The sequence below is a fragment of the Castor canadensis genome, chromosome 13 (assembly GCF_047511655.1).
Source record: "Castor canadensis chromosome 13, mCasCan1.hap1v2, whole genome shotgun sequence".
Lineage (NCBI taxonomy): Eukaryota > Metazoa > Chordata > Mammalia > Rodentia > Castoridae > Castor > Castor canadensis.
In genome coordinates, this window is record NC_133398.1 from 21863455 (window position 1) to 21874634 (window position 11180).

At 44.0% G+C, this 11180-nt stretch overlaps 1 pseudogene; it reads left to right on the plus strand.

Annotated features, from left to right (window-relative positions):
- Positions 1–516: 516 nt before the first annotated feature.
- LOC109678965 (transmembrane protein 14C pseudogene) lies at positions 517–5627 on the plus strand (annotated as a pseudogene).
- Positions 5628–11180: the final 5553 nt, after the last annotated feature.

Here is an 11180-nt window from a genome sequence, read left to right on the forward strand (position 1 = left end):
AAGCATTGCTGTAGGTGAATTGACCAAATAACACACAGCTCTAGGTTCTCCAAGGTTAAAGGTTCCATTCTAGGGAGGTTACACAGCCAGGAGAGCTGACGTTTAGCAGTGTTTTGTCTCTAAGAATTAAGAGCCTGTTTAAATGTAAATTTCAAAAGAGAAAAAAGAAAATCCCATTCCCATTACGTTCAGTCTTATTTCTGTCCTCCTCAGGTCACAAGGGTCTCTAAGGCTGCCATTCCCCTTTCCTCCCTTATGGTGATCCCCAAGGTCTTAAGGCAACTCCTCCTCCTTCATCATTAACATGTGAGCATGCTGAAGTTGGGTGTCTTTGGATTGTCACCTTCTGAGCCACTTATAATTACAGGGCACTGCATCAAGATGACAAAGACAGTCCCAATTTCATGAAAGTACGGGAGGGAATACTCTGAAAGTAAACAATAATGTTTGTCAACAGGAATGTTTTTCAGGCAACGCCACTGGTCCTTCAAGAAGAGCAGAAAGATGAGCTTTACAATGGCGACATCTGGAGGTCACCATTGTAACCGAGTGATTAAGTTCAATCACCAGCTGTGGCACAATCTGACCTGTAGCTCCTCCCGAGAGGCAGTAAGAGGTACACTGAGTCACCTGTAACAGATCCCTCTCAGTATGTTGAAGTGGAACTTAAAACCGGGAGGACTGTTCTCAGGGCACCGTTACCTCTCCCTGCTGCCTGAGCTTTTTGTATAGTAAAGGTTTGCTGTGGCCGACAGGATTGCTATTTTCATTTATTTATTTATTTACTTATTTATTTTTTTAGGTAGATGAGGTGGAGAACTGCAACATGCCTTTCCTTCATTGCTTCAGTTAGAAAGCAGCCTCTCCAAGGTTAAAAAATCAGCTTCTTAATATCTTCCCCACCACTTGGAAAAACCTGGGGAGAGCTGACTACAATGGCAGTTTAGGTTCCCAGTGCTAGAGCTGAACGGTCACCCCCTTCCCTCCACCCTTGCCGCCCCATCCCGGTGCTGGCAGCCCAGAAGCACAGGCTCAGACCTGCGTCAAGGGCCCTCGCCTCACAAGCTCCAAACGCTTATCCCTCTTCCATCCCTGCGATCCTCGCCACGTTTCCTCTTTCACCCTAAAACAGCAGCTGTTTCCCTTTCTCCACGTGATAGGTCAGCTCACTTGCCACCACACACACACACATAGACAAACACACACACACTTCATAGGCACACACACACCACCCAACACACACATACACACCACCCAACACATACACACCACCCAACACACACACATCCTACCCAACACACACACACCACCCAACACACACACACCACACAACACACACACATCCCACCCAACACACACACACCCCACCCAACACACACACCCCACCCAACACACACACCCCACCCAACACACACACACCACCCAACACACACACATCCTACCCAACACACACACACCACCCAACACACACATACACACACCACCCAACACACACACACCACCCAACACACACACCCCACCCAACACACACACCCCACCCAACACACACACACCACCCAACACACACACATCCTACCCAACACACACATACACACCACCCAACACACACATACACACCACCCAACACACACATACACACCACCCAACACACACACCCCACCCAACACACACACACCACCCAACACACACACCACCCAACACACACACACCCCACCCAACACAACACCCCACCCGACACACACACCCCACCCAACACACACACACCACCCAACACACACCCATCCTACCCAACACACACATACACACCACCCAACACACACACATCCTACCCAACACACACATACACACCACCCAACACACACACACCACCCAACACACACACACCCCACCCAACACACACACACCACCCAACACACACACACACACCACCCAACACACACACATCCTACCCAACACACACACACACCCCACCCAACACACACACACCACCCAACACACACATACACACCACCCAACACACACACACCACCCAACACACGCACACCACCCAACACACACACATTCTGGCACACACCCACCCCACCCAACACACACACATTCCAGCACACACACACACACCTCACAGGCACACACACAACACACAACACACACACACACACACACCACCCAACACACACACACACCCCATCCAACACACACACACCCCACCCAACACACACACACCACCCAACACACACATACACACCACCCAACACACACACATCCTACCCAACACACACACACACCCCACCCAACACACATACACACACCACCCAACACACACATACACACCACCCAACACACACACACACACACCACCCAACACACACACACACACACACACACACACACTACAGGCACACACACAGGCACACACAAACCACCCAACACACACACACCACCAACACACACATCCTACCCAACACATACACACACACACTACAGGCACACACAGGCACACACACACCACCCAGCACACACACGCAGCACTCAGGCACACCAGGGGAACCCCTCCTAAGGAAAGCCTCACAATTGATTTTTCTAAGGAACCTACTCCTCCTCCGGGAGCTGTCTTTAAGAAATCCAACGAGTAGAATTGTTGCTCTCTCATTATACTAGAAGATTGATGAGGATGTTGACCCACAAAATTAATTGCTGGTTAATCATTTCTGATAGGATGTACCCTTATACCGATCTAGAAATATGACTTAAAAAATTTAACTTAAAGGAAAATATGACTTCATACCAGCTAGAATGACTATAATAATGACATCAAAAGAACAGCAACAGAAAATAACAAGTGTTGGTGAGAACGTAGAGACATCTAAACCCTTGTACATTGCTGATGGGAATTTAAAATGGTGACGCCAAGAAGGAAAGCAATTTGGCAGTTCCCCCAAAAACTCAACATGCAATTTCCATATGACCCAACAACTCCACTCCTAAGTGTACAGGATTGGAGAATTGAAAACAGGAACTCATGCTGATACTTGTATGCTAATGCTTATTGTAACATTAATCACAGCAGCCAAAATGTGGCTCCAACCCAAGTGTCCATCAACAGATGAACAGAGAAACAAAATGCAGTATATGCAAGCAATAAAATATTATTCAGCCCTAAAAAGGAATAAAGTACCAAAATGTACCACAACATAGATGACCTTTGAAATCACTGTGCTCATTGAAATAAGCCAGACACAAAAAGATAAATATTGCAGGATTCAACTTTTACAAAAATATCTAGACTAGGCAAATTCATAGAGACAGGAAGCAGATTAGAGGATCCCAGAGACTAGGGGCAGGGATAAAATGGGGAGTCCTCTCTTAATGGTTACAGAGTTCCTATTTGAAGTGATTTAAAAAGTTTGTGAAACAGAGGTGGTGGTTGCACGACATTGTGAATGTAATCAATGTCGATGAATTGTGTACTTAAAATGGCTGAAATAGAAAGTTTTATGTTACATATGCTTTAGCAAGATGCAATTTTTCCAAAAGAATAATAATATGAAAAGATGAGAGTATTACTCCTGTCAATCAACATTTGGTGTTTTATTAAAACATTTGGTATTTTATTTTTTAAAAAACTCCCCTGTATGTATAATTGTATAGAGAGATTTGTATACTGGAATGAATGAGTTTGAACTTGTACACACACATAGTCATACAGACTTTGGCCTTCCAAAAGGTTTACATCAATTATATTACCATGTTGTTTGGGCTTTCAGCCTCCAAAACTGTGATCTAAAAAGAAAACAACAAAAAACTCTTTTCTTTTTAAAGTCCCCAGCCTCAAGTATTTCATTCTAGTAACAGAAATGGACTAATACAGAGGCTAAACCATAAGAGTTCTTGATGCTGTAAGATATGGGGCTTCTCTCCTGCAGAAAACAGGAGCAGTCTTAGGCCAAGGAACAGGTGATCAGAGCTCTGTCTTGGGTGCATATTCTATGAGTGCTGGAGATGAGGGACCGGAGTCAGGGAGACCTGGCAAACCCTGTGCAAAAGTGTAAATGAGGAAGGAGGAGAACAGAGCTCTAGAGCTCACCAGTCCTCTGTGAACCCTCGGTCACTGTGCCTGCAGTCAACAGCAAGGTTCTGTACACTTAAGAAAGTAGATCTCCTGCTGTGCTCTTATCACAATAAAATGGAGCTTTAGCCGGGCACCTGTGGCTCATGCCTGTCATTCCAGCTACTTGGGAGGCAGCGACCAGGAGAATCATGGTTCAAGGCCAGCTGGGACAAATAGTTTGTGAGACCCTATCTCAAAAATACCCAACACAAAATAGGACTGGAGGAGTGGCTCAAGTGGTAGAGCACCTACCTACCTGAGTTCAAAACCCGGTACCACTAATAATTCTCACGACCTGCACAAGCTCGTCCTAGGAACCTAACTGGGAGCGAGGGGAGATTGAGAAAGGACAAAAGACAAACATGCAAAAAGCTGGACTCAGGTGGGCTGGGTGCTCTGGCAGAGACACACGACAGCCCCAACCACCTCCAGGGAGTTTATTATGTACAGCAGCAAACCAGGAAGCAGAGCAACGGTTCTGGGGCCAGGTGACATTGGAGTTACGAGAAGGGGGAACCTGCAAGCGCTACTCTCTGCACGTACTGCTACTGTTCCTGCCTGAAGGTCCCGGTGTGAACATCCTTGTTCTTACCAAAGCAGCTGTGCTGCATTTTGCTCTCCATCCCTTCTGCAGCGGGGGGCTGTGCATCCCAGCCTGCAGATCACTTGACATGGCTGTGCTCATGTCAAGTTCTCCTAGGCCTCTCATACTCTGCTCTCCACAAATAATAATAACAATAATAATAAAGATTTAACAAAGGGATGAGGACAGACTTTCAATATCTGAGGGTAAGTTCAGTCATGAACTTACCTGAATTTCAGGAGTGACTGGCCAGAAAAGTTGCTTAAAAGCCAGTAATCAGAATATTCCCCCTTTTAATATATTTATTTAGGCATATACTTTGCTTTTCTGTCCCCTTTAGATATGTCTGTAGAAACAATTTATTATATGATTCTACAAACCGCCTACATAGTTGTTCTACCCGGGGCTTATGCAGGGAGTACACGCCGCTTCACTTACAAGCAACACTACAGAGGTGCCATTACTCAAGCGGTTTTGGCAAAAAAGTACAGAATTCAACTTTAAAACTTTTTGGAAGTCCTTCCCAAGCTCCGCCCCCACGCCATGCTCCAGATGCAGAGCACCAGGGCAAGGCATTGAGCAAGACCTTTGTGAGTCAGGTTCAGGGGGTAGACCCAGTGTGGTCCCCTGTCTGGACACAGTGAGAGGACAGTGCTGAAGGGCACAGGCTCACTAGCGCCTTTCCATCATTTTGGCTTTGGCTGTGCAGCACTGGTGGGACCATAGACTGCACAAAAGCAGGGCTAGGTGCTTACCAGCTCTCAGGATCCCAGGAACCCATGGGGTTTCCCAGCTGCTTCTAGGACCTTGGCTGGCATCATGGGAATGCCATTCTACAACTCGGGAAAATTCATGCCTGTGGGTTTAGTTACAGGCCCCAGTTTGCTGATGGTTGTCAAACTTGTTATTAATATGTTAAATAGACCCTATCTGTAGTTGTCCCAATGTTGCCTGGCATGGGTGGCTCACACCTGTAATCCTAGCTACTCAGGAGGCAGAGATCAGCTCCAAGCTAGCCAGGGCAAATAATTCGCCAGACCCTATCTCGAAAAAACCTTCACCAAAAAAAAAAAAAAAAAAAATAGGGTTGGTGGAGTGGCTCAAGGTGAAGACCCTGAGTTCAAGCCCCACTACTGCAAAAAAAACGACAAAAAATCTCTAAACTGCCACTATTTTAAGTGTATTATGAGAAAGAAGTTACAGCACAAGTACATATTTTGACATTTTACTTAAGAAGAAAAACAAGGACTGGGGCACTAAGGCCTTGAGTTCAAACCCCAGTACTGCCAAAAACAAAACAAAACAAAACAAAAAAACACTGAGTTTGGCAGCCAGTACCAACTCAAGACCTTAATGATCCCCTGACATAGTTGATTCTTGTGTGATGTTATCTCCTCTTTTGTCAGAAAGAAGACTCACAGTGTCCCTAAGCAGAAGTTAAATACCATTGAAAGGAGAATACAAGAGAGCGTATACACAACTCTTGAGTATTATTAAAAGGACAGATCTGGAGCTGGTAGGAATAGCCATATTCCTCAGTCAAAGACATTGAGTTTGCCTTTTATCAGAAGCCTAGAAGTAGCCTTAAATATCAGAGCACATGCAGAAAAATCCCTTTTAAAAATCTCTCAGCTTTGGTTACTTTTAAAGGTCTGGCATATTAGAGGTCTGGCTTTGACACTGATAAGAAATAGCATCCTAGACTGCTGACGTTAACTAACAGAATGGCTTGGGACACACAGCAGGGCTGTTTTCTGTTTTTTTTTTTTTTAATTTTTTTCTTTTATTCATATGTGCATACAATGTTTGGCAGCAGGGTTGTTGTTGACTTGCATGCAGCCCTTAGAGTCCAAGAATAATAGGATCAGTCATCAAGAGCCAATGTACAACCCAGTATTTTAGGATTAATCACCTCTTAGTGGACCCCAATAAAAACTTGAGGTTTCATCATCCCATCTGGAGGATGAACTTTAGTTTGGTTTTGGTAAAATTTTGTATCAGCCTATAGCACCAAAAGTCCATGACACTTATCTTGACATAACAGAAACACACTTTTAGTCATACATCATTACTTTAAATTTTGACCTCAGAAAATTTTCTAAGCAAACTTTAAACTATAGCCAATTCAATTACATATATATAAACTTATAAAGTGTGAGACCTTAACTTGTATCTTGAAACAACTTTTGTAAAATTCCAGTTTAGATAACACTGGTTTTTTTGTTTGGTTTGGTTTTTTAATTTTTATTTTATTCATATGTGCATACATTGTTTAGGTCATTTCTCCCCCTTTATTCCCCCCAACTCCCACACTTACCTCCCCTTACTCCTCACTACCAGGCAGAAGCTATTCTGCCCTTATCTCTAATTTTGTTGAAGAGAGTATAAGCAATAATAGGAAGGACCAAGGGTTTTTGCTGGTTGAGATAAGGATAGCTATACAGGGAGTTGACATGCATTGATTTCCTGTGCATGTGTGTTACCTTCTAGGTTAATTCTTCTCGAACTAACCTTTTCTCTAGTTCCTGGTCCCCTTCACCTATTGGCCTCAGTTGCTTTAAAGTATCTGCTTTATTTTCTCTGTGTTGAGGACAACAAATGCTATCTAGTTTTTTAGGTGTCTTACCTATCCTCATACCTTCCTTGTGTGCTCTCGCTTTTATCATGTGCTCATAGTCTAATCCCATTGTTGTGTTTGCCCTTGATCTAATGTCCACATATGAGGAAGAACATACGATTTTTGGTCTTTTGGGCCAGGCTAACCTCACTCAGAATGATGTTCTCCAATTCCATCCCTTTACCAGCAAATGATAACATTTCGTTCTTCTTCATGGCTGCATAAAATTCCATTGTGTATAGATACCACATTTTCTTGATCCATTCATCAGTGGTGGGGCATCTTGGCTGTTTCTATAACTTGGCTATTGTGAATAGTGCTGCAATAAACATGGGTGTGCAGGTGCCTCTGGAGTAACCTGTGTCACAGTCTTTTGGGTATATCCCCAAGAGTGGTATTGCTGGATCATATGGTAGATCAATGTTTAGCTTTTTAAGTAGCCTCCAAATTTTTTTCCAGAGTGATTGTACTAGTTTACATTCCCACCAACAGTGTAAGAGGGTTCCTTTTTCCCCCGCATCCTCGCCAACACCTGTTGTTGGTGGTGTTGCTAATGATGACTATTCTAACAGGGGTGAGGTGGAATCCTAGTGTGGTTTTAATTTGCATTTCCTTTATTGCTAGAGATGGTGAGCATTTTTTCATGTGTTTTTTGGCCATTTGAATTTCTTCTTTTGAGAAAGTTCTGTTTAGTTCACTTGCCCAATTCTTTATTGGTTCATTAATTTTGGGAGAATTTAGTTTTTTGAGTTCCCTATATATTCTGGGATAACACTGTTTTTAATAAAACTCTTAGCAAACTTATACCATAAAAGAAGACCCAGGAGGAAAAGTAAGCTAAATTTTCTTTTATAAAGCAATCTACAAAACCACATGGTTAATAAACCTAATTAAAAAGAGAGTTGAATGTAAATTACACACACAATAGAATGAAACAGATTATTGTCCTCAAATTTTCTTTTAGTCCTAAGGCAGAGGGTAGGTAGGCCTGGTTGGAATTAGAACTTTAGATAATTTTTGAAACAGCTTTATACATTAATTTCATAAAAATAACTTAAGAACCATCCTAAGGATAGCTACACACACACAGATGTTTTGACTTAGGCATGCCAAAAGTGTCAATTTAAGCATGTATATATGAGCTCAAAAAAAGTAAAAATTCAGTGGCCACAGTACATAGGTAGGAGATGAGCTAAGACAGACACAGAAAGCACACAATGACATATGAAACAATCACATTAATTCAGAGTACACTGTTAAATCATTTTTTGTAGGTTAGCCAGCTAGATTCTTAAGTAGCTTATAACAAATTTTTAGTGCAAATACCCTGTTCCTCGTCTAATCCTTAGCAGAGTAACGCATTAAAGACAACATGTATAAAAACTACATTAATTTAGAGAATTTTAACTACAACTTACTTATAATTTCCTAGAGGATTGCAAGGTGGTGTCACCTATAAGTGCCCTGTCCCTAAGGAATGAGAAGATGGCACTGAACATTTGGTGGCTTTGTCATGGTAGCAGCATTTCCTGTGACCACATGGTCTCTCCAAAGCATCTCTCAAATGAAACACAAAGACATTTTACATGAAACATGCAGGCTCAAAATAGCAATCTATTATGGGAATAGAAGACATTTCCCCCTGAGAGACAGGTATTACTGCCCATATGAGTTAGTCATCTTTTTCAGATTAGCAGAATAAAAGTGCTCCCAGTATTTAAGGATACAGCCAAGTGAAGCAGCTTAGCTTCCCCTATGCTGGCTGGTAGACAGAAAGAGGGAGAAGGAAGGGGGAATTTTGCCCTTTGGGAGAGAGAGCAAAAGCTTCCTGAATATCCTTTAGATACCAAGGAAGTCTCCAACACAGGTCCTTTTGACCTGTGACATCAGATGTCCCTGGAGTGAATGAGTGACAGGGGCCTCTGGCTTCGAGTCAACCATTGTCCTCCTGCATGAGGACATCCTGTCATATGTCATTCAGGACATCCTGAATAGGATGCTGGTTCTGAATGCTAACCCAATTATTATCCTAATGAAGAGAAAACAAAGGTCAAGAAATATGCCAAATAATAGAAACAAATTAAGGTGGGATTCAACCTCATGGCCTTACATTTGCCAGGCAAGGTGCCCTACCACTAGAGTCCTGCTGCCAAACCTTGTTAGCTTCTCTAAAGAAGGGAGACTTAGAAACTGTCTGTAGAATCTGGTGTCTAACCCCATAAGCCCCATCAGTGAAGGGTGCTAGCTGTTTACTAGCAGCCCAGGGCAAGTGTCCCTGGGATAGGCAAATGAGACCTCAGGGTGAGCACTTCTGAAATCCCTTGCAGGTCATGGGGACAAGGAGAATGCTGGTGAGAGCTGGGACCAGGTGCCCAGGGCAAACAGGCATGGTGAGTAGACAGGCAAGGGAGCAGAATAGGGGAGAAAGAGGAAGAAGGTTGAAGACATACAGCAGCTGTGGGAAACAGGGGTCTGGTCTGAGGGCCTGGCTGTGGCCACCAGAGTTGGCACCTTTAGCATTCCCGGGCACTTGCAGTGGTGGCAACAGTGATTGGGGTGACAGCTGTGGAACCAGCTGTGGACCCCATCAGCCCACTAGGCTGCACACTTGGCTCCTGACAGCAGAGGTGGGTTCCCGTGCCCACACTGAGAGGCAGGGCTAGAGACCCAGAGCGCAGGTGCATGGGTGGGTGCTGCATGCATGGTGCAGGATGGAGGATGAGGGGGCAGATAGGAGAAAGGCATCATGGTTTTAAGGCAGCTTGCCCACTGGGTCATACACCTTGGGACAGGACCTAGCAAAGCAAACCTCATCCCTTGGGGTGATCCCAGACCCAGATGCAGAACGAGATGCCTGCAAGTCTGGAGGGCAGACACCAGGGTATCCTGCCCACCAGAATCCAACCCTGCCAGTGCCACCCACAGGCCTCAGAGTGAGTCCCATGCATTAGGTGGACAACGCTGGGTCCACTTCCAAAATCTTTGTATCCTGCAGGGAAGAATCCGTGGCAGGACACATAGGTGTAAAGGAAATTTATTAACAGTTAGGGAAGGGAAACACAAAAAGGAGTATGGTGGGCACAGGTGGAATCTGCAGGCAGATTCCAGGTGCTTTTAAAACTTCTGCTAACCTATGGGAAGGGAGGAACCAGGTGATTCCCATCTAATGATCAATGAGTAGGGAGAGGCATGGGCAGCTCCTGGACAGGTGGGCGAAGTCCCTGAGCCAGAGTGTGGTCAATCTGAAATGCAATATTAAGTCATATATTTTCTTATGAGTCCTGAACTTTTCCTAACATTACCCTGCTTCTGAAGCTTGCAGGACTGTACCCCATGCATCTCTCCCCTTGGCAGCCCTTTGCTATAATAAATCATATGTGCAGGTATATCCGCTTTCAGTGAGTTCTGTGTGTCCTCTAAGTGAGTTAGTAAAGCTAAAAGTGGGCTCAGGAACCACAAAACTGAAATTGTTGTCAGAAGTGAAGGTGATCTTGGGGACTGTCTCCCTAACATCACAAGTGCTTCACATTACCTAGGGGTAATGTTTTCTCAACTCTAACATGATTTACATGACAAAATTAGACTTTATACTCTTGATCTTTTCCCCCAAATACACTTTGATTTTTCTGGTCATATTTCAACCATGCATATTTCAACTAACAGACTACTTTAAATACCAAGATTTCTAACTGAAGGGTGAGAATAATAGGCGTATCATAAAGCTTTTTAAGAACATAGGCAGGGTTTGAGGCTGGCCTGAAAGAGCAGTGTCTAGCGCTTCTAGAGCTACTCCAGTGTGAACACCAAGAGGGCAGGGGGTCATTAAGAGACATACCCTCCATCCATAGTGGGCAAAAGCTTCACACAGTCAA